Here is a 23,972-nt window from a genome sequence, read left to right on the forward strand (position 1 = left end):
TGCACTTCCTCTTTTTTTTGTCCTTGTTCTGATATATTTCTTTATTGTAGAAAGGATATTTAAATTATTGGTTTTGAAAGTTTCTTAGACTCAGATTTCTTCAGCATTTTCAAACCGTATCATAGTCAACCTCATATCCTCTGATGTGAATTGAAGGATCTGTGGTTTTACTGCTGTTCCCAGACAGACCCTCCATGTTTTGTGGTAAGTACCTACTAATAACTCCAGATATTATGATTCTTCTCATTGTCTTCAACTTCTGTCACACGTTTTTCTTAGAGTAAGCAGGTCTTACAGCTATTTTTATTCTATGCTTGTGTTTTTTTCCATGGAATGTCTTCATATATATTTTGAAATTATTATCACAATCAAGGTAATTAACATATCTATCATATCACATACTTTGTTTATTTTTTGTAAACAAATACTTGTTAAGATCTACTCTGTCAGCAAATTTCAAGTACATAATACATATTAACTATGGTCACCATGTTACATGGTAAACCCCAAAAACTTATTTATCTTGTCTATCTGAAAGTTTGTACCACCTGGCCAACATCTCCCCATTTCACTCCCTTGCCCCCAATCCCTGGAAACTACCATTGCCTTCTGTTTCTATGAGTTTCTCTCTGCTAGAATTTACATATGAGTGAAATAATGCAGTATGAGATTTATCTTTTGGTGTGTGGCTTATTTAATTAACATAATGTTCTCTAGGTGTATTCGTGTTGTTGCAAATACACACACGAACACACACACCCACACACACATTTTCTTTATCTATCTTTCCTTTGATGGACCCTTAGGTTGATTGGCCAAGAGTGGGCATCCTTGTCTTGTTTCTGATCTTGGAGAAAAACCTTTCAACTTTTCATCATTGAGTGTAATGTTATCTATGGATTTGCCATATATGGTCTTTATTGTGTTGAGGTATATTCTTTTTACTCCTAATTTGTTGAGTTTTATAATAAAAAGATATGAAGTTTTAAAATGCTTTTTCTGCATCCACCGAGATAATCCTATTATTTTTCCCTTCATTCTCTAAAAGTGATATATCACATTTATTTATTTGCATATGTCCAATCTTCCTTACAACAAGGGGATAAATCCTAGTTGATCATTCTAATGTTTGATTAGGTTACATTCTAGTGTTTGATCTTTCTAATGTGCTACTTAATTCAGATTTATAAAAATTTGTTGAGAATGTTTGCATCAATAACAGAGATGTTATCCTGTAGTTTGCTTTTCTTGTGGTGTCCTTGTTTGGCTTTTGTGACAGAGTGATGGCGATCTTCTAAAATGACTTTAGTACTTTTTCCTCCTCTTGAGGATTTTGGAAGTGTTTGAGAATAGGTATTACTTGTTACTTAAATGTTTAGTAGAATTCAACATTGAAGCTATCAGGTTCTGAGGGTCTTTTTGGTTGTTGTGAGGTTTCTGATTACTGATTTAATATCCTCACTTGTTATTGAACTGTTTAGATTTTCTATTTCTTCATTGTTCAGTCTTGGCAGGGTGCGTATTTCTTGAAATTTATTCATTGCTTCTGGGTTATCCTATTTGCCACATATAATTCTCATCAGCAGTCTCTTAAATTATTTGCATTTCTTTTACATGAGTTGTAATGTCTCTTCTTTGATTAATAATTTTATTGATTCAAGTCCCCTCTCTTTTGGTCCTGGTGTGTCAAGCTCAAATTTGTCAATTTTGTTTATCTTTTAAAGAAACCAACTGAGTTGTGTTATTTATATTTTTTCTACTTCCAATTTTATTTGTATTTTCCCTGATATTTGTTATTTCTTTTATTCTGCTAACTTTTGACTTAATTTTTTAAGTTGCTTCTTGGAGGTTTAAAGTTAGGTTGTTTATTTGAGATCTTTCATTTTTCTTAATGTAAGAATATATCACTCTAAAGTTCCTTCTTAGAACTGCTTTTTGCTGCATTTGATATGTTGTGATTCCATTTTCATTTCTATCAATAATTTTTAAAATTTTGCGTTGATTTCCTCTATAACCCACTGGTTGTTCAATAATATGTTGTTTATTTTTCACATGTTTATAAATTTTTAAATTTTTCACCTGTTACTGATTCTAGTTTCATTGCACTGTGGTTGATAGAGATATTTGACCTGATTTTGATATTCTTAAGTTTATTGGGACTTGTTCTGTTGCCTAACATATGATGTATCATGGAGGTTGTTACATACCTGCTTAAGAAGAATGTGTCTTCTGCTGCTGTTGTCCCCAGGTTTTCTGTGGTATGCCTGATGCTGCGTTTACAATGAAATCATATACTCAATTCACTCTTCTTTATTTATGAAAAGGATATCTCTCTCCATACTGTGCTTTCCAGGCTTGTGAGAGGAATGATGTAGATAATTTGAAACTGTCCTTTCTAACATTTATAATACATCAATTTTAATTTCCATGTTAATCTTAACTACTGTAACATCTTATCTGCATCCTTTTGTTCTATGAAAGTATTTTTGTGGATGGATAATTGTTCAAACTGATGTTTCTGTGAGGAGATAATTGCTGAAAAGTTTTAATCCACCATTTTGCTGACATCACTCTCCTGCCAATTTTGTTTTAGATATTGTCTATTAGTATCAGTTTTTTATTCCATTTACTCAATTATCTTTAGATACAGTTTAAAAATCCAATAAAATTATTTACATTTTCCCACAGTTATAACATTTTTGTGTTCTTCATTTACTTTCATAAATTTTGATTTTTATAAGGTGTCATAATTTTCTACCTGATAAAGTGCCTTTAACAATACTTATAGTATACACCTTCTGTCAGTAAATATCCACTTTTTGTTTATTTAAAAATGAATTATTTGCCTTTATGTTTAAAAGTTATTTCACTGGGAATGTAATTCTAGGTTGTGACTTATTTTCCCCCCATGTACTTTAAAGATTATTCATGATTTACTTCTCTAACTTGCATAGTTTCAGAGGAAAAGTCTGCTCTCATTTTAATCCTAGTTAGATAATACGTGATATTTTGTTTTTCTCTAGCTGCCTTCAAGGTTTTCTTTATATCTCCAGTCTTCAGAAATTAGACTATAATACACTGGGTTATTATTATCATTTTATCCTACTGATGTTTCTCTGAGCTTCAGGTACACCTAGGTTTTTTACTTTCATGAAACCTGCAAAATTATAATTCTTTCGAATTGATTATGTATCTCTCTCTCTTTCACTCACTTTGCACTGCTTTCAGTATTTCAATTACATGTATGTATCATACAGACCATTTATATTCTTAAATATTGTACAGAGCATTTATATTCTTACATAGGTGCTGGATACTTTGTTCTTTTTTCACTTGTGTTTCATTTTGGAGAATTCATATTTGTTTATCTTCACGTCAACTGGTATACTAGTCTTTTTTGTCAGTTCTGGTAATAATCCCATCAAACGAAATCTTCACCTTTGATAATTGTGTTTTTCATTTCTGCCATTTCAGTTTTACTCTGTTTTATAGTTCTGAAATTCCTGGTGTCTTCCAAATATGTTGTCTTATTTTTCAAGATTATTTAACACATTTTTCATAGTTATTTTTGTTTTCATTCTGATACAACATCTGATAGACATTTCTGTGTCTCTTTTCGTTCTATTGTACCTGTTAATAATAGGTTGTAGTTCTTTTGCATTTGTGAATAGCTTTATTTCCATTTTAATTCTAAACATTGTGTGCAGAAGAATAGATACTGGAAATAATATTTCTGTTTAACATGTATTTTCTTCTGTCTGAATATCAGTGTTGGGGTGGAATCTTATAAATCTGTAGCTGATCTGGAATTGGTTTATTTTGTATAGTCACTAATCATTATCTCTGGTAGTTATGTTCTGAAATGTTTCCAGACACTGAACCATTGCTTCTAGGAAAAATACAGATCTAGGTTCCTGAGAGCTTCTGGTTACAACATTTTTATTAACCAATCAATATATAACTTTGTTTTGTTTGTTTTCCTGTGTAAAGACAACTTGTTTAATATAACAAAGAGAATCTAACATAGGCATTTTCCCCGTAAGGCACATCCTAGCCTTCTTGTGCTTCCAAACAGTAAACACACTTTAGCATAATACTTAGGGGCCAAAATAAAAATAAGAATAAAAAAACTGTGTTATTAAGTAATCCTTGGAAAGGATGCATTTATAATATAAGGTCTGCAACAAGAAAGCAGAATAGTTCCCCGTTTGATGTCATCTGGAAATGTGTGCATCAAGAAACTTAAATTTTTCACTCCTCTGTGCATTCACAAATAACTATAAAAGTGCTACAGGCATGAACTTTGAAATGACAAATAAATTTTAGCGGCAGGTGAATTTGCAAATAATCCACAAATAGTGAGGATTGACTGTGTTTGCCTAGTGACTTTCAATGTACCATATGCTTCAACGTCATGAATTTGCAAACAAAGAAGCCACAAATAGTGAGGATTGACTATGTTAGTGTGATGACTTTCAATGTACCATTTGCTTCAAGGTCATTGTGTGCAGAGTAGTAACTTCAATAAAAAGGGGTTAGGTTGCTTGCGATATGAGGCCTAGAGGGCTTGAAGAGTTCTTCTCAGTATCCCGCTTCATCCTCAGATCAGGGGACTATGCACACCTGTATCACAAAAGACATCTCTCTTCTCCATTGGTGCTTGTTTACTTGATTCAATATTCATAGTGAGTTCATAGGAGTTTCTCAGTTCTCTTTTCTTTAGACTCAGTCTTAGGTAGGCACTCTGTAACCACAACTTGGAAACAACACTGATATAACACTCCTGCCTATTTCTCAGGGGGAAAAAATGCTTATTATTCATTATAGGCTGTAAATCAAGGCTATAAAAGATTTTCCATAAATAATCAAATAGTAAGTATTTTAAGCTTTTAGTCACATATGTTAATTTAACAATTATAAAATGTAAAAAAGCATTCTTAGCTCACAGACTTGCCAAAAATAGACTGAGAGATGGAATGAGCTCCAGACTCTAGCCAGCATACTGCTACTTAGCACAGGTTGTTTTCCTGTGCTTCCTACCTGTGGTAGGTTAACTCTGCCTTGAATCAGCAGGGATTTGGAGATACGAGCAAGCACGTTTCTGCTACACAAGCAGTAGGGTCTTATAATTTAGTGTCAATAAAACGTTCTGATGGAATGAGTACATTTTCTACCCTTCCTCAAAGGCAGCACACAATTAACTGGCATCAGGTAGGGGGCAAGGGCACAGGCAGGTTTTATGCCTGTAACCCAGTTGTTTCTTCACCTTACATACAGCCTTCACCTTACATACAAGCGGATTATGGATGTATGTTTTCGAAGTGTATTGCCTCTACCCTCAAACATTGGAAAGTCCTGAATATCTGTACCATGAAGGGAGTCTTAGATCTCTTTTCTTGCACCTGTGTCTTTCAGGAGGATGCTACAAAAGCCTATGGAAATTCCTGGCAGGTAGATGCATGCTGTCCTGTGTCTGGGACACATAGAAATTCTAAATTGCGATGTTAGACTTTGCCCAGTTTTTGAAAAGTTTTTTTTTTAACTCTTCTGTTCTTTTTTCTTACCCACTTTTAAGGCTTCCACTTGTTTTCTCCCATGCTTTACCCAAGTTAAAAAGTAAATACTATGATTTGTCTCTCCTTAGAGTAACTTCCATTGTTGTATATTCACATAGATGTTTCTGGCTTTTTTTCTACAAACATATTGAACATTATGAAGGTATGACTTCTGGAATGCTAACTGTGTTGGATTCAGTAACATCCTCTCCAGAATAAGCACACTTCTTTTGTCACACCAAGAATTAAAGAGGTTGTGGACACTATTCTATTTCTATGCCTGTAAGAATAACAATCAAACCTATTTTATATCTTTACTATATGTTATAAGAGGGATGTATCCATGAACCCTCACCATGACATAGTCTTTAAAGCAGGGACTCACCACTTTATTCATCACCCAAATATCTTTTTTTTTTGTACCATTTATTATGTTTTACTTCTTTCTTTAAAAAATTCAGTTATTAAAAATTCATTTATGTTAATGTATTTTACATGTTTTATTTTTTAATTATATTTGTTGTTTATTTTATTTAAAATTCATTTTTCACTTCTTATTTTTCTTTCTGTACCAATTTTCTGTAATGTGTCTTCTTGGCCCACCCCAGGATTAAAAGGAGTAGTTAATCTAATGGAGGTATGTGAACACATTTGGCATGTGCAGCCCAGTATTAGAGTGTTGGAAGTTTATCAGAATTCACAATTAGTTGAGTCTTCAGTTTTTTACTGATACCAGAAACATATGAGTTAAGCTAGCCTAATAAAGGGGTGAAACATAACTGAGCTAAGTTAGCCCATAACTAAAGCTTACATTTCAGTTACTATTTCTTCTCGTTCTTTCAGTTGGCTTGGAATTACAATCAGGAGAAAGGAATGTTCTTTTGCTAATGAATGAGGAGAAATTGGCAATGTTCCAATCCCAAGTCTAGACCTTGGGAGGCTTGCACTTTGCCAAATTATGATCCCCTTCTCAGCTTCTGCTCCTTCAGCATGGATACTATCATGAACACACGGAAAATGGCCTGCCCTATTTAATCCCAGCCAAACCAAACCCAGGTGCAAAGTAGAGTCACACAGCCAAACCCACCCTACACCAACAATTCCCAATTGATCTGTATCCATGAGAATAAATGACTGTGGTTTTCAGCCATGTTGCAGTATGTAGCATTTTTGTAGTAACAGCTAGTTGGTAGGAGGGATGTCATTTAATAGCCCTTTTAAACTCCAATATCTGAAGCATGGGCCAGTATTCATGAAATACAGATAAGGGCTGTTATTAGGCGTTAAATGCTGAAATCAGGTTACAGAGCATCAGCTTTAGCATAGAAAGACACAAATATAGAGATTTTTTTCTTTTTAAATATTAGATAAATGCAAAAAATGCACAAAATATAAGTATATAGCTCAAACAATTAGCACCATATAAACAAATTACTAGTATCCCACAAACCCATTCTCTCCCAGAATTGCATGAAGAGGAAGAACTGTGAGTTGTGATATCTTAGTAATTAAAATGTCTTCGGGTTCAGATTTGAACACCTGCAGATTTAAACAGAAAAGCAAAAGTAAGCTAAGAAATGAAGTACTATCTTTGTAAGCAACATTCCTAAAATGACATTCATCTTAATGTTTTTAATTCACTGTTATAAAATAGGAAAAGAGAGTGCCAATTAAAGACTGTTTGCTAGGTTCACTATCCTATGCCCTGTATGACAGATTGTCTTTCTGTATTTAAAAAAACTAAGCAAACTGTTATAAGAATCCACAGATTTTAATGGTATTGGTACAGATCAAGTGAATAATACATTTAGATTAATAAATATAACACACAATGGAAAAGAACACAACCTGAAATTTTGTTTCAAAGATCAGGCTGCATTTGTTGATAAAATAATTAAATTTCAACTTATGTGACATTTTTCAAAATCAAGCAAAAATGAAGCATTTAAATGTCAGCATAATTTTTGTATTCAGTTAAATCTTTTTCAAACTAATTCAGGTTTCTTTACTTCCATTTTAAATATCAGCTAATTAATATGTTCTTACTGGAATTCAGAGTAAAATAAATTTGGGAACTCACACAATGAATGTGTAGATAAGTAACTTGGAAAAAAAGTCAATAAAATTCTTTGTTACAATGTTACCACATTAAATTTATAGCAGTTGGTTAAACAATACACATCCTCCTCCATACTTCTAAGTTTTGCTCCAGGATATTTTTTATAGACTGTATTCTCTCATGGTAGAATTGTAAATAGTCAATTAATATAATTTTTCTGAACATTCAGTGCACCTTCAAGAAATGTTCTATTTTGAAGATTTCTCCAAATAATATCTTACTTAAATATCTCAGAAATAGTTTTTCTTTAGGGCACGTGTAGGTTTTCATCATGGGTAATTCTAAAATAGAATGTTTTTACCCAGAAAGGGAGCTTCCCACAGGGAATGTTAACCTTTTAAAGATATAATCAAGATCAAACTTTATATAGGAGAATCATGAGCTTTGACACCTGTTTTAAATTATTTCCTTTTTCATCCATCCTACTTCCTCAAAAATTATTTTTGTTTTGGTGCTAGTTTATCTTTTTGGCATAGGATTTTTATGTTTTCAAGTAATAGAATACATACTATTATTTTATGAACGTGGAATGTATTAAAAGACCACTTAATAAAACCTGCCACTATTCCTAAGAAGCAATGTTGAAAAGATGTCTCTTGTTACACTTCACAGGGCCCTCTCTAAATGGACAAAAAGAGAAAAAGATACTAAACTTTCACTTCCTGCGAAACTTGTGATTTTTCTGACCTGCCAGTTTAGTAATTCTATTATTATCTATGTGTTTTGATGTGTAAAGAAGAATAGAATTCATGGTTCATCTCTAGCAGATATACAACAGTATATATATCCATTTCTGTTTTCTAAAATCACAATTGATTATTATTATTTACTTGCATTATTGTTCTAATTTTATATTTATTCTCACTAAAATTGTTATAAATATTTTGTTCATATATATTAAAATCACATATAACTATTTTCTCATGTGCAACTTGCATGATCAATAGAGGGTACTTAAAGAACAAAAACAATAGAAGAATGAACAATCCCATTACCTAAAGCAAGAATATACCAAGTACTGTAGCTAAATTATATGTGTTTCTAAATCTAGCTCTAGTCCCCTCGATGGGCCTATAAATGCATACATAATTACATACATTGCATATGTCGCTTGCAAATTCTATGTTCCATGAATTGACTCTAGATACATATATAATTATATATTATATTTATTCAAACATATATGGAAAAATTTGCTTTTGCAAATGATATAATACTGTACTTATTTAAAATATCTTTTACTTTATATTTTAAAAACAAGCATTTGAAATAAATGCTTTATGGCAAGCCTATGAATCACTTAATTTACTATGGAAGTAAATTAATTTACATAAACATTTCTCAGTTGCTCGATAGAACTTATACCAGTTTTTCTGTACATAGATCATTGAACACATGTTTTAGAACTTTCTAGATGGAGAATTTCTGAGTCAAAATATGTACAAAATTCTAAAGCATGTGATGTGACCTGGGAATAAACAAAAGTGAGCATGTAGCAAAGATTCTTACTTTGAAGAGAGATAAGTCAAAGATGATGCTGAGATTTCTGGCTTATGCAATTTAATTATCAATATGATTGTCAGTGAATTAAATAATATATAATAATGGAATCTTTTTATCATTGAACAATTTATACCTTATTTAGTTTGAATATGTGTTCCCTCCAAATCTTATGTTGAATTGTAATCTCCAGTGTTGGAGGTGGGGCATGGTGGGTGGTGTTTGGATCATGGGGGCCGATCCTTCATGACTCAGTGCTGGCTTCATGACAGTGAGTTCTCATGAGAGCTGGTTGTTTAAAAGTGTGTGCACCTCCTCACCCACTCTGTATCTCCTCTGCCTCTGCCACCTGATGTGCCTGCTCCAACTTCACCTTCCACCATCAGTAAAAGTTCCCTGAGACTTACCCAAAGCTGAGAAGATGCTGGCGCCATTCTTGCATAGTCTACAGAACTGTTAGCCAATGCAATCACTTTTGTTTACCCAGTCTCAGGTATTTCTTTACAGCAAATGCAAGAACAGCCCAATACACCCCATTGTTATTCAATCTGACACAAATACAGAGAAATTTAATTATACTTAAAATATTATTATATTATCTGTAAAATGACCTGTAAATAGATGAAGCAGTACATATTTTTATATACAAACTCAGAGTAGATCTGTAAAAAGACATATTAACAAATGAAAAGATATGCAACCTCATTAATTTTTAAAAGAATTAATAAAAAATTACTATAGTGTTTTCATGTATCCAAAGGACAAAAGTAGTATTCTTCATACATGGAGTGAAACAAGGATCTGGGTCAACAAGTCATTTCAAACTCTTTGTTGTAGTGGAAATGAATGAGGGTTCTTTGGAGAGTATTAAGACAATAACTTTAACGTGCACATTTTCTTTGACAAAACAATTATACCTCTAGGGATATATCCGAAACACAGATTACATGTAACTATAAAGTTATGAACCAATAAGAAAAATGAGTGTTCGTTTTTCTTATTTTCCTATTTTCTGTACCAATTTGCCATCATCCTCACGCCCTAAATCCATCTATTTCACACTAGCCGAGAAAAATTGTATCATTTTATTGAGTGATTCATGGAGCCACTAATGAGGATAACTTCAGAGATAACTTAAGAATATTTCAGTACACAACTTTATTCCACATTTTTCCCATGTGAGAGAGAAAGGAATTACCACTTTTCTCAAGCCAAGTAATGGGCCTTCAATAAAATTCAGAGATTGCTTGTTGTGTTTAACCTGTGGTTTAAAAAGTATTCCGCATTCAGTGTCTCACTCTCATCCAAAGAGAAAGATGCTGGCGTTGCAGCTGCCCTTCCCTGTGGGATGGCACAAGCACAGAGGTATAGTGAGGCTGTAGTTGCAGAAGTGTGCAAGTTTCCCGTGGAACAGATACTAACTCCATAATAACTACTTCTGGAATTCTGAGATGCCGTTTACAAAGGGCTGTACTTCTGGAACTCGAATGGGAAGGAAGATTTTTCAGTTGCCAGTTGAAGACTGCATTGCCCATGGCAAATACACTGTGGATGAAAGATCCTCAGCAACTTGAGGTGAAGGACTAGTTAAAGAATTCAAACATGCTAACGGGAGGGAAAGAATAAACAATGGATTCTGTCACATCCAGAGGCCAACAGTGTTAGATTAAAATCTTACCAGACAAAATTCTTGCAAGGTTTTTCTACCTGTCAAATGAAATATTTCTGATGCTTTCTCTTTTCTCCATTACTCCATACTCCAGACCTAGAGGGGCCCCAAATCGCAGTTACTGAACAGAAAAATAAGAACAAGAAAGATAGACAAGCTTATCTTGTTATCTACTTCACTGTAGATTTCACAGTCGGGGCAGGCCCAAATTGGAGAGGAAAAACAAATGAAAACTCATTACTTTGATATGATATTTATTGGGCTGTCTTACCATAAATGATTGAAAACATTTTATTACTTGAGCCTGACTGAGAAACTGAAGGACTTGCACACGTGTTTACATAGCGTGGAGAAGATATGAGCTCACAAAGCAGACTTAAAGACACAGTCCTTAAAACACAAGAAAGTAAGTTTACCTAGTAAACTGTATTTAAATTTTACAAAGATTTTCATTACAGCCTTGTTCATGTTAATAAAACTTAAATTAAAATCTTGTTTCAACTAGAAAACTGGTTAAAGAAAGTATAAACAGCTTTAAAATGCAATACTATAAATCCTTCAAAAAAAGATGGTAGGTTTCACTTGTAATAATAGGTATGACTCAAAAGACAGTGTTACATGCAGGAAGTTGCAGATATAACTTAAGAGCACAGTAGACCCTTAAACATGTAGGGGTTAGAGGCGCCAACACCCCTCGTTGTTGAAAATCCACATATAACTTTTAACTCCACAAAATTAACTGCGAAAAGCCTACTCTTGAACCTTACCAATAACGCAAACAGTTGATTAGCACATACTTTGTATATGTATTGTATACTGTATCATTACTATAAAGTAAGAGACAAGGTTATTAAGAAAATTATAAAGAAGTGAAAATATACCTACAGTACTATACTGTATGTATTGATACTGTAAGTATATGTCATCTGTTTATAAAATAAACCTCTTCCTGAAATGGCAGGCAACTGTAGCTGCAGACCTCAGTCCTCTGTACATATCAAGTAATTTAGTTTTCTCCTGTAATATCATGATTTTTCTCTGCTTCCTGGGAGCACCTCCAGCATCACTAGTGGCACTTCGTATGGGATCCATGATGTTATTCAAAGTTTACAAGAGTTTGCAACATTGACCCAAACACAAGGAGAGATACTCAAGAACTGTAAGATCATTTACTGTAATATGCAATTTACTGAAGACACGACTGGTCACACAATGATTAGCATAGCACAGCCTTGTAAACAGATTCTCACACTTGAGCTCCCCACAATAGCAACAGGAAGTAGCTGTAAAATTATTACAGCAGTGTGATTTGTCCTAGAGTTAATTTATGCAGTTAGAATTTAATATTGCTTATTTACATTTATTTCTCTACTGCATTTACTTCACTACTGCAAATGGCACCATGCATGGTCTGTAATTGTTTGTGTCCATGTTTTGATACATTTTAACTTCTTATAAATTTGTGTATCTTATGGTAATAAATGATAAAATAGACTAATATCTACATATATTTTTTGATTTATGGTATACCTCTTTCTTTTTGTTTAATATTCTGGGCTACATGGTTTTTTTGCAAGTCTTTTGAAACTGTAACAAATTTTTGATAAATTTTCCGGTATATTTATTGAAAAAAACATCTGCACATAAGTGGATATGGGCAGTTCAAATCCTTGTTGTTTGTGAGTCAACTGTATAGTTAATTACATGTTCTTCATTCTATAATTTGTTTATTTTTTTAAAACTAGATGTTTATTTTTTAAAATGTTTATTTTTTAAAACTAGATGTTTCTGAAACTCCCTATACAAACTAATTTCCTCGGATGTTAGCCTATTTTCTTCTTCATCAGGTGAATTTATTTCATGTTGCATTAATAAAAGACTCCTACAACTTAGTTGCTTTTAACAACAGTGTTTTATTTTTTATTTTTGTTCCTCTTACATATCCTTACGGGTCCCGTTAAGTTCTTCTCTTCATTCTGTAATCAAGGTTGAAGAAGCAAATCCACCCTGGGGGATGGATCTGGGGAAAGATAACCTCATGACAAGTAAGAGCCATGGTGAAAAAGAGATAACAAGAACTTCAGAACTGCCAGGCATATGTCATTCTTGGTCAAGTTTAATTGCCCAGAAGTCACAAGGCCAACCCTGATGTTCCCAGGGCAATGAAATACAATTCTCTCACTGGGAGGTAAAGAAAATAACTAGGACCAACTCTGTCAAATGATTAAGAATATTTTCAAATTTAGTGCTATAAAATAATGTCTAATTTGAGGGAAGCATTTTTTGTTGCAAGACAGCAAAACCTGATTTTTAACTGAAAATATTTTCAAATATACAGTAGAGTTGAGATAATTTATGAAAATCCAGATACCTAACATCTAGATTCTACCATCAAGATTTTATTTTAAAGCTAGATTTTGGGTGCAGGGGGTGGGGGTTATTCCTTGAGGTCTAGAAATTTCTTTCTCATATATTGGGAATAAGTATTATTATGCTCATTTTATACAAAAGAAAGTTGAGTTTTAGAGGCATTTACTAGGTCTACTGACTAGTTTAATGCCTTACTAGGTCAGGTTTTCTTAACTTGGCTGTACATGATTTTGTTTAAGAAACTTTAAATATGTTGATGCTTGAATTCCACCTGAAGAGATTTTTAAAATTTATCACTGCTAATGATTTTAGATTTCACATATAAGTGAGATCATGCAATATTTGTCTTTCTGTATATGGGTAATTTCACCTAGTGTAATGTCCACTAGCATTATCCATGTCATCACAAATGGCAGTTTTCTTTTTTAAAGGGTGAATAATATTTCCCTGCATGTATGCATGTAATATACAATTGTAGCATATATTTCCACTGAATGTGTGCATTTCTGTTTGTGTGTGTGTGTGTGTGCGCGCACATATATTTTCTGTATCCATTCATCTGTCAGTGGACATTCAGGTTGTTTTAATATTTCGGCCATTGCAGATAATGCGACAATAAACATGGGAGCGCAGATATTCCCTTTGAATATCTACCTAGAAGTGGCATTGCTGGATCATATGGTAGTCCTATTTTAAATTATTTTCTGTTGTCCATAATGGCTGTACCAACTTACATTTCCACTAGCTATGTACAAAGATTTCCTTTTCTCCACATCCTCACCAACACTTGTTTATCTTTTGTCTTTTTGATGATAGCCATTCTAACATGTGTGAGGTGATACCTCATTTTTCACTTACATTTCCCTAATTATTAATGATCTTGAACATTTTTAATATACTTATTGGCCATTTTCATGTCTTTTCTTTAAAGAAATGTCTCTTTAAGTCCTTTATTTTTTAATTGGGTTATTTGGATTTTTGATACTGAATTGTATGCATTTCATATATATTTTGCATGTCAACCCATTATCATATATATGATTTGCGAGTGTTGATATATGCACGGACCAATCTTTCATTTCCCTCCCGAAGGAGAAGCCCCAGTATAGGACGTTTCCTCCTGGATGCATGTGCTATGCCACTTAGAAGATGGGCAAATATAGATACATAAAACATTGAATGTTCCTTTTGCTGGGATCTTTCCTTGGCTTTAATTTGGCCTGGCCACTGTGCTCTCAGCTGGTCTCTCAGAGGTATTTTAGTCTGCATATTGTTGTTAACTTGATGTCTTCTGCGGGGGAGATAAGGTCTGGAGCTTCCTAGTTTTCCATCTTGCTTATGTCACCTCTGAGAACTTTGTGAGATATATATCATCCTCAGAAACCATACATTGAAGTCGATGATACAATGTGCCACCCAGCTCCTCTTTTTAGAACTCATTCATTCCTCCAGTCTTCAGGAGTCTTGGTAACTGACAGGTCAGAGCGGAGTCTCCTCCTGAGAATTGCCTTTGCTCTTAAAGAACTGCTTTGCCCAAGTTTACAGATTCATCAGCAGCAGCCCACCTCCAGTGACTAGTCTGCATAGTGATTCTAAGATTCCTTGATGTCTCATTGGGCAATGATTCTGACGGGTTATGCCAGTTTCAGAACGCCTGATGGAACCAGCTGAAGGTGATTAGTTGTTTTTTTTTCCTAAGCTCTGCTTCCCTTGCTCTCTCACAGATGTTATTCCTGACAACACTGCTCAACACCCTTCTAGCCTGCAAATTCCTTTTTCAGTTTTTCCTAGGAAATCTGGATGAAGACATTCAGTTACATCCCTGTCTCTACGGAAATATCTCTGTCTTGCTTTCTGTGAATCTGAAAACTCCACTGAATCTTTATATTCTGCATGTGTGTGTATATATGTTTGTATGTTTACATGTGTGTACATGGTGGGTATTGCCCTTCCTACTCTACACAGGAATGCCTTTTATCTCAGATCAATCTAAGGATGTTGTTGCAAGAGGATGTTGCCACATTATTTACATCCTTACTCTTTCTAAATGTACTGACTCTCATTAAGGTATGAAAGAAGACCTTCAAAATACCCTTAATCACATCGATTTTTATACTTTTTTCCTGGTAATTTCTAGTTGCTCAAATGGGATTATTTTTTCTCACTTATTAAATCTATTAAGGTCTTAATGCAAATCACAGATGCTTTGATAAACATTACATGTTGTTGAAAGTATAAAGTTGAATAGATTAAGCAAAGTTTGAGATAAATTATATACCATTCTATCATACATTTGTCAGAAACCCTATGTTTTATCATGTCTTATCAAAGAGGAAACAAACGGAACGATGCATAAATGTCCTTCCTTTTTACACTTTTTCAGATTATATGATATTTGAATAGTTTTTATGTTTCTCTAAGAAGTAGTATTTAAATAATGAATATATATAATTTACTGATATGGTTTGGCTCTTTGTCACCACACAAATCTCATCTCAAACTGTAATCCCTTGAACTGTGTCCAGGGAGGGACCTGGTGGAAGGTGATTGGATCATGGAGGCACTTTCCCCCATGGTGTTCTCATGATAGTGAGTGAGTTCTCATGAGATCTGGTTGTTTGATAAGGGTCCAGTGCTTCCCCCCTTTTACTCCCCCTTTTGCCTGTTGCCTTGGGAAGAAGGTACTTGCTTCTCTTTCACCTTCCACCATGATTGTGAGTTTTCTGTGGCCTCCCCAGCCATGCAGAACTGTGAGTCAAACCTCTTTTCTTTATAATTTAGCCAGTCTTGGGTAGTTCTTTATAGCAGTGTGAAAATGTACCAATACGGGAAATTGGTGCCAGTAGAGTGGGGTACTGCCATAAAGATAACCTGAAAATGTGGAAGCGACTTTGGAACTGGTTAGTGGGCAGAGATTGGAATGGTTTAGAGGGTTCATAAGAAGACAGGAAGATGTAGGAAAGTTTGGAACTTCCTAGAGACTTGTTGAATGGTTTTGACCAAAATGATAATAGTGATATGGACAATGGAGTCCAGGCTGACATGGTCTCAAATGGAGATGAGAAACTTACTGGGAACTGTAGCAAAGGTTACTCTTGCTATTGTTTAGCAAAGAGACTGGTGGCATTTTGCCCCTTCCTTAGAGATCTGTGGAACTTTGAACTAGAGAGAAAAGATTTAGGATATCTGGTGGAAGAAATTTCTAATCAGCAAAGTGTACTAAAGAGGTGACAGAGCAAACAAATTTGGAAAATTTGCAACCTGACCATGTGGAAAAGAAAACCCCATTTTCTGCAGAGAAATTCAAGCCAGTTGTGGAAATTTGCATGAGTAATAAGGAGTCAGTGTTAATCACCAAGACAATGGGAAAAATGTCTCCAGGTCATGTCGGAGATCTTTGTGGCAGTCCCTCCCATTATAAGCCTAGAGGCCTAGAAGTTAAAAATGGTTTTGTGGGCCAGGGACAGGGCCCTTCTGCCCTGTGCACCTCAGGATTGGTACCCTGCATCCCATCTACTTCAGCTCCAGCCACGGCTAAACAGGGCAAAGGTATAACTCAGGCCATTGCTTCACGGAATGCAAGTCCCAAGCCTTGATGATTTCCTTGTGGGTTTTGGGCCTGCAGGTGCACAGAGTTGAGCTTTGGGAACCTCCACCTAGATTTCAGAAGACGCATGGAAACGCCTGGATGTCCAGGCAAAAGTCTGCTTCAGGGGCAGAGTCCACATGGAGAACTTCTGCTAGAGCAGTGCAAAGGAGAAATGTCAGGTTGGAACCCCAACACAGAGTCCCCACTGGAGCACTGCCTGGTGGAGCTGTGAGAGGAAGGTCATTGTTCTCCAGAACCCAGAATGGTAGATCCACTGACAGCTTGCACCATGTGCCTGGAAAAGCCACAGGCACTCAATGACAGTCCCTGAGAGTTGCCCAAGGCCATGGGAACCCATCCCTTTTATCAGCATGCCCTGGATGTGAAACATGAACTCAAGCTGTGCCAGGTTTTAGACTTGCACCGGGCTTGTGGCCCCTTTGTTTTGGCCAATTTCTCCCATTTGGAAAGGGAGCATCTACACAGTGCCTGTACCTCCATTGTATCTTGGAAATTAACTAACTTGCTTTTGATTTTACAGGCTCATAAGTGGGAGAAACTTGTCTTGGCTCAGATGAGACTTTGGACCTGAACTTTTGGGTTAATGATGGAATAAGTTAAGACTCTGGGGTACTGTTGGATAGGTTTGATTGGCTTTGAAGTGTGAAAAGGGCATGAGATTTGGTAGGGGCCAGAGGAGGAATAATACTGTTTGGCTCTTTGTCCACACCCAAATCTCATCTTAAATTATAATCCCTATGTTTTAGGGACAGACCTGGTAGGAGGTGATTGGATCATGGGGGCATTTTCCCCCATTCTGTTCTCGAGTTAATTCTCATGAGATCTGGTTGATACGTGTCTGGTGCTTCCCCCTTCTTTCTCTTTTTCTTGTCATTTTGTGAAGAAAGTACTTGCTTCCCCTGTGCCTTCTATCATGATTGTAAGTTTCCTAAGGCTCAGATATGCAGAACTGTGAGTCAATTAAAACTTTTTTCTTTATAAATTTCCCTGTCTTGAGTAGTTCTTTATAGCAGTGTGAAAATGCACTAAGACACTTATTAAGAATTCTCTCCATCACAGTATTCTGTTTCCTTATTTAACTACAAAATCACGAAATTTAGTTCCTAAAACCAGCCCCATGAGAATGACATTCATTTCTGCATGACAATTTTTAAGACTACAAATGTATCAATTTGCTCAAAATTATGATGAACAAGAAACCAGGCAGAAATGCAAATTGTAATTAGAATATCCATTTGAAATATACTTATTAATAATCTTAACACTGCATACAGTTTTCAGAATTCAATACTGTAATTAAATTAGCACTCTTTATGCTTTTCATATTTAAAGTCCAAAATTGCAAGCAATAACCATAAAATAAAGTAGTAAATAATGATAATAACCAATTACCACAGAAATGGAACAAAACATTGTAACAATCACAGTTTTTTTATTGACAACAGCTTCTTTATGGCACTCCAAATCAGTGGATAATTCTACAAAGATTACTCTTATTATCAGCAAAACTTTTGGTTCCACCTATTAAATAAAACAAAGATTTCCTCTACTTACATGAGAGAGTTACCTTTTTGTTTACATTTTTAAAATTTCTGTGAAGTAGTACCCCCTCACATTTTGGGACCTCTAATTGTATAGGAGATAAACTAATTGAAGACCACTTCTAATAATTACATTTAAAGAGTTGAATGTATTACTAATAGAATAATTTTGAATGGTTATAACTACAAAAGAGTCATCATCGAATACAAACACCCCTCTACACACACACATACACACACATGCACACTTGCAAACACACATATATATATTTCTTCTTTATTCCTTCTTATCTACCACCAATGTTACACTATTGAATTCTGGAAATCCAAAACTCATGAAGATTATAAAAACTTCCTATAAGTGAGGGAAGCGTGGAATAAAACTACTGAAATAGATGATTCAGATGATACTTGATTAATGGAAGGCTCTACATAATTTTTAATGAGCTTCACATACTTCTGTGATACACTTGTTTATAAAGCAGCAATGCATACTAGTGTATAAAGTACTACTTTGAAAATGAACTACAGATACACATAACATATTGACAGATCTCACAATGTTATAATTTTGAGTGAAAGAGGCTAGAGACAACACTATTAGACTCTAACAATACAAATTTTAAAAAATATATAATAAATTGATGTGCTGCAGGCCCAGGCAATTTTTAACCTTCATGAGGAAGAAAGAATGAAGTGATCCAGAAGGAATATCAGGAGGTCTTCTGTTTATTCTTATTTTTTGGATCTGGATGGTATCTCTGGTATTTTTTTTAAATAATTTTTAGCTGTATACTTAAGGTTTAGGCACCTTTTTCTTTTATATTTTTAAATATATGTGTATGAATGTATGTAGACTGTATGAAGAGATTTTGAAACATATGCTCTACAAATATCTTACTTTGTGACACCCAAGTAATTCAAAAATAGCAACAAAACTATTATATTAGCCTCAAACATTCAATAAAATTCAACAGCATATATAGTATATGCTCTATATACTGAGGATGGTAAGACTTTAGACATATATAGCAAAAATATATGTTTAAAATGCATTACATTTGTCAGAGAATTTTATGATAGAAAGTATTTTAAATAAAAAAGCTGTAATTCCATTATAAACATTAGATAAATTCCATTATTAAAATTAGAAAAACTTTTAAATAAAAATTTCTATCTAAAAATTGAAAATAAAATTCAAAAAATTATGACACTTCATTTTGAAAGGTATACATTAAACAGTGTCCATTAACATACTATTTTATCCTTTGTGAACTAAATCTTGAAATTTTTAAATTATAAAATAAGTTTTTACCATGTATAGAAATGCATCCAACATGCTTATGGCGGCCTTATTTATTGTAGTAAATGTTGACTACAAAATGAATTTACACAAATAGGGAAATGAACAAATTGTTTAGTATTCCAGTTGGTAAAATGCATGAGTTGAATCTACGAGAAGGATTTAGGAGGATTTCCACCGTGTGTTACTAAGTAAGGAGTAAAACAAGTCGTCAAGAGTACACATGAGACTTTTAAAAATTAATACAAACGCTATGTGTGGTTTCAATTACATTAATTCTATTTGAGTGTGTTGATGAATATATTGGGGCATATATTACGCATAAATAGATGGCCAAGAAAATGTAAATTTCTATTTCATTATGGTCGAATTTTAGATGAATTTTGTATTTTTGTTTTGATTTTATGTCTTACTCAATGTGTGTCAATGGAAATATGTTATTTGTATAAATAATTTAATATTTTAAAAGGTATTGTTATAAAAATTTTCAACTACAAATAAATAGCAGATTTTCATGCATGAGATTTAAAATATGTGAAATATAAACAAATTCATCTTTATAATTTCTACTTTTCTGATTTTCTGCTTTCTCTACATATTTTAACTTTGTGGATTTTTCTCTTTTTCGTAGCTCAGTTATGCATTTAAAACTTTTTAAAAAGTATCTACATTTCTTCTCCATACTTACTGTTCCATGCTTCCAGAAATAGGTGTAAATAAATTACATTTTTATTAAATATGTTAATGGATTTAAAAACATATCTCTTTTAGATTAATTTTATCTTCTTCTCATATTATTTGTTTGTGATAGAACTCCAATAAAACCCTACTATCATTTTGCATTTAAAGACCTTTGGGATTAGGCAGATTAAATAAAACACTTTTCCCGTTTTTTTCCCCCTCCAAGGAACTTTTTGAATGTTGTCTGCAAAGTCACAAGCAAATCAAATGTCACTTCTATATTGGCATAATTAATGATAAACCTTTTAATGGGTGTCTTTTGAGGTTGGAAGAGCTTATGTCTTACCCAGTTGATTGATTACTTTTATGCCACTCTCTATCTATAATTTCTGGGGCAACACAGGATTGAGACCAATGGTAAAAGGATATTTCCATCTACAATTCTAACAAGTATGATTTTACTCTTATATTTATCGTATATTGATTGTACAATTTTCTCATGATGACAAATCATCTATATCAATTGTTCTCAACCATGGGCGATTTTACTCCCCTAAGAACATTTGAAAATGTTCGGAGACATTTTTATATTTCACAACTAGTGTGGTGCTACTGACAATGGGTGGAGGTCAGGACACTGCTAAACATTCTACATTTGTTTTATTAATGAATAATCTAAATTCATTTTATTTTGTTTAGAATCATATTTGCAAAAAATATATTATCTGCTCTACTTTATACTACAAACATCCAAATAGAAAATAGTTACTTGGAATACATTTTTGCAATAACTATTAATATTGAGCAACTATATTATTAATACCATGTGCCAAATACCATGGTAAACATTACAAAATATAAGATTGTATAGAAATTTTAACAATATATCTAGGGCAGTCACTATCAACTTTTTTAAAGAAGAGTAAACGAAGTTTCAAAGTTATTAGGTGAATTTCTCACATAACATAGGTATTAAGTGGAAGTATTAAACCCTTTTTCCATAAATTCTGACTCCGGGATCAATACAAATTTGTTTCTAAGAACAAGAATAAACTAACCAGTGTGTATCATATATTTTCCAAAGTAAAGAATGGCATATATTATATACTTTCTAAATGCTACATGTGGGACAGAAATCATCAAGTAATTTAATATAAATCATACCGGATGCTCATTAGCTCATTGCCCTATAGGAGGAATACAAGCTGTGTCTTATATGTGAGCATGCCAGACTCTCTAGTTATCTACCCATAAAAACAGTTGGAGAGATTATAAAATTTAATAGTTTAGTGAACTGCCAATGACATTTGCAGAGAAATGGAAGCTACTGTATGAAATTAGTACGTATATATAATTTCAGCTTCTGTTTCATTGTGAATCTTCCAGTGAATGCTCATTATCTTGACCCTGGTCATGACCACTGGCATGACTACCTCTAGATTTGGGGATGTTGTCATTAAATTCTTTTTTTCTTTAATTAAGTATGCTATTAAAATACACTTAAAAGTATTGGGTTTCTATACATTAACTTTTACAAGTTTTAATAGAACCCACACCGTTTCATCTCAATATTATTGGAATAAATAATCACTTTTTCCTCTGGGATTTACAAAGTAAGCATAAAACAATCTGGCTTCCAGGAGCCTAAAAATTAAATGACTTCATCATGTAAATTTGGAAGTGTAACATCTCAGAATTGCTCAAAATTTTAAAAATTAATGAAATTTTTATGAAATGGTAATACTCTCTCCCCAGGTATTCTTACAACTTGTGATTATTTCTTCACATCTGTATCACCTATCCCCTCATCCAATCTTGTGTTTGTCATAGCTTTTATTACTACTTAATATTAAAGTCTCTCAACATTAGACTATCTGGTAAATGACAGCAGGGTATTAACTCTTTTATCAGATTCTTATAGATAAGCCTGACATACAAGAACATCTCGATAAATAGTTGTTGAAAAATGCATATAAGAGGAGGCCATACTCACATTTCCAATTTCTGTATTCAGACACCTCCCATTAACCTCCCACCTCCCAGTTAACAATATCTCTCATAATAGCATCTCTGAACTTGATATTTCTCTTTATTTGTTCCATAGAAGACTTTCTGCAATGGTTAATGTCATTTTCCTGCCTATAGTGCTATATAGTAAATATGTAGTCAAATAGTTTCTAAATAAATGTAAAATAATTTAGATGAATGGATTAACTCTATAATATTCTCTCTGTATATGTTTGTTTTGATACTTCTGCACAGCAAAAGAAACTATCGTCAGAGTGAACAGGCAACCTACAGAATGGGAGAAAATTTTTGCAATCTACTCATCTGACAAAGGGCTAATATCCAGAACCTACAAAGAACTCAGAAAAATTTACAAGAAAAAAACAAACAACCCCATCAAAAAGTAGGCAAAGGATATGAACAGACATTTCTCAAAAGAAGACATTTATGCAGCCAACAGAAACATGAAAAAATGCTCATCATCACTTGCCATCAGAGAAATGCAAATCAAAACCACAATGAGATACCATCCAAACATATACTCACACCAGTTAGAATGGTGATCATTAAAAAGTCAGGAAACAACAGGTGTTAGAGAGGATGTGGAGAAATAGGAACACTTTTACACTGTTGGTGGGACTGTAAACTAGTTCAACCATTGTGGAAGACAGTGTGGCGATTCCTCAAGCATCTAGAACTAGAAATACCATTTGACCCAGCCATCCTATTACTGGGTATATACCCAAAGAAGTACAAATCATGCTGCTATAAAAACACATACACACATATGTTTATTGTGGCACTATTCACAATAGCAAAGACTTGGAACCAACCCAAATGTCCATCAATGACAGACTGAATTAAGAAAATGTGGCACATATACACCATGGAATACTATGCAGCCATAAAAAAGGATGAGTTCATGTCCTTTGTAGGGACATGGATGCAGCTGGAAACCATCGTTCTCAACAAACTGTTGCAAGAACAGAAAACCAAACATCGCATGTTCTCACTCATAGGTGGGAATTGAACAATGAGAACACTTGGACACAAGAAGGGGAACATCACACACTGGGGCCTGTTGTGGGGTGGGGGAAAGGGGGAGGGATAGCATTAGGAGATATACCTAATGTCAAAGACTAGTTAATGGGTGCAGCACACCAACATGGCACATGTATACATATGTAACAAACCTGCACATTGTGCACATGTACCCTAGAACTTAAAGTATAATAATAAAAAAAGATAGTAGCATTCTGTTATTAATTTGCATGTCAAACACGGCAGTAAAATCTATACATTGCTGATACTACCTACTATTTTAAGACTTTTTAAAAATTCTGCTAAATGGCTTGACTTAGGTTAAATATCACATTGTTAATATGTATTTTTAACATTTTTTTTTTTTTTACTTTTCTGGTGTTTTCCTTATTTGCCAACATTTCAGATAAACACTTAGTTTAATCTTCTGATATTTCTCTTTTTAAATAAAACCAGAAATTTTCTGTTCAATACTTCCTTGGATGGACATTTAATTATCCTTTGGTTCTAAATTTTGTTTTTATTCTTGTATTGTAATCCAAAAGTGTTTTCTTTCCTAATTTGCAAACATATGAG

At 33.8% G+C, this 23,972-nt stretch overlaps 2 long non-coding RNA genes across 2 annotated transcripts in view; one reads left to right on the top strand and one right to left on the bottom strand.

Moving 5' to 3' along the window:
• LOC119627281 (uncharacterized) overlaps nucleotides 1–6,699 on the top strand; it is a 56,508-nt gene extending 49,809 nt beyond the window's left edge. Inside the window, exon 6 of the long non-coding RNA XR_005243429.2 lies at nucleotides 6,399–6,699. This is a non-coding gene — a long non-coding RNA (uncharacterized lncRNA). The remainder of the gene's footprint in view (nucleotides 1–6,398) is intronic.
• The window catches only part of LOC119627282 (uncharacterized), a 556,990-nt gene that overhangs the window by 386,630 nt on the left and 146,388 nt on the right, over nucleotides 1–23,972 (bottom strand). The gene's annotated exons all lie outside the window — the stretch shown is intronic.

Source organism: Chlorocebus sabaeus, chromosome 14 (assembly GCF_047675955.1).
Source record: "Chlorocebus sabaeus isolate Y175 chromosome 14, mChlSab1.0.hap1, whole genome shotgun sequence".
In the NCBI taxonomy this organism is placed as follows: domain Eukaryota; kingdom Metazoa; phylum Chordata; class Mammalia; order Primates; family Cercopithecidae; genus Chlorocebus; species Chlorocebus sabaeus.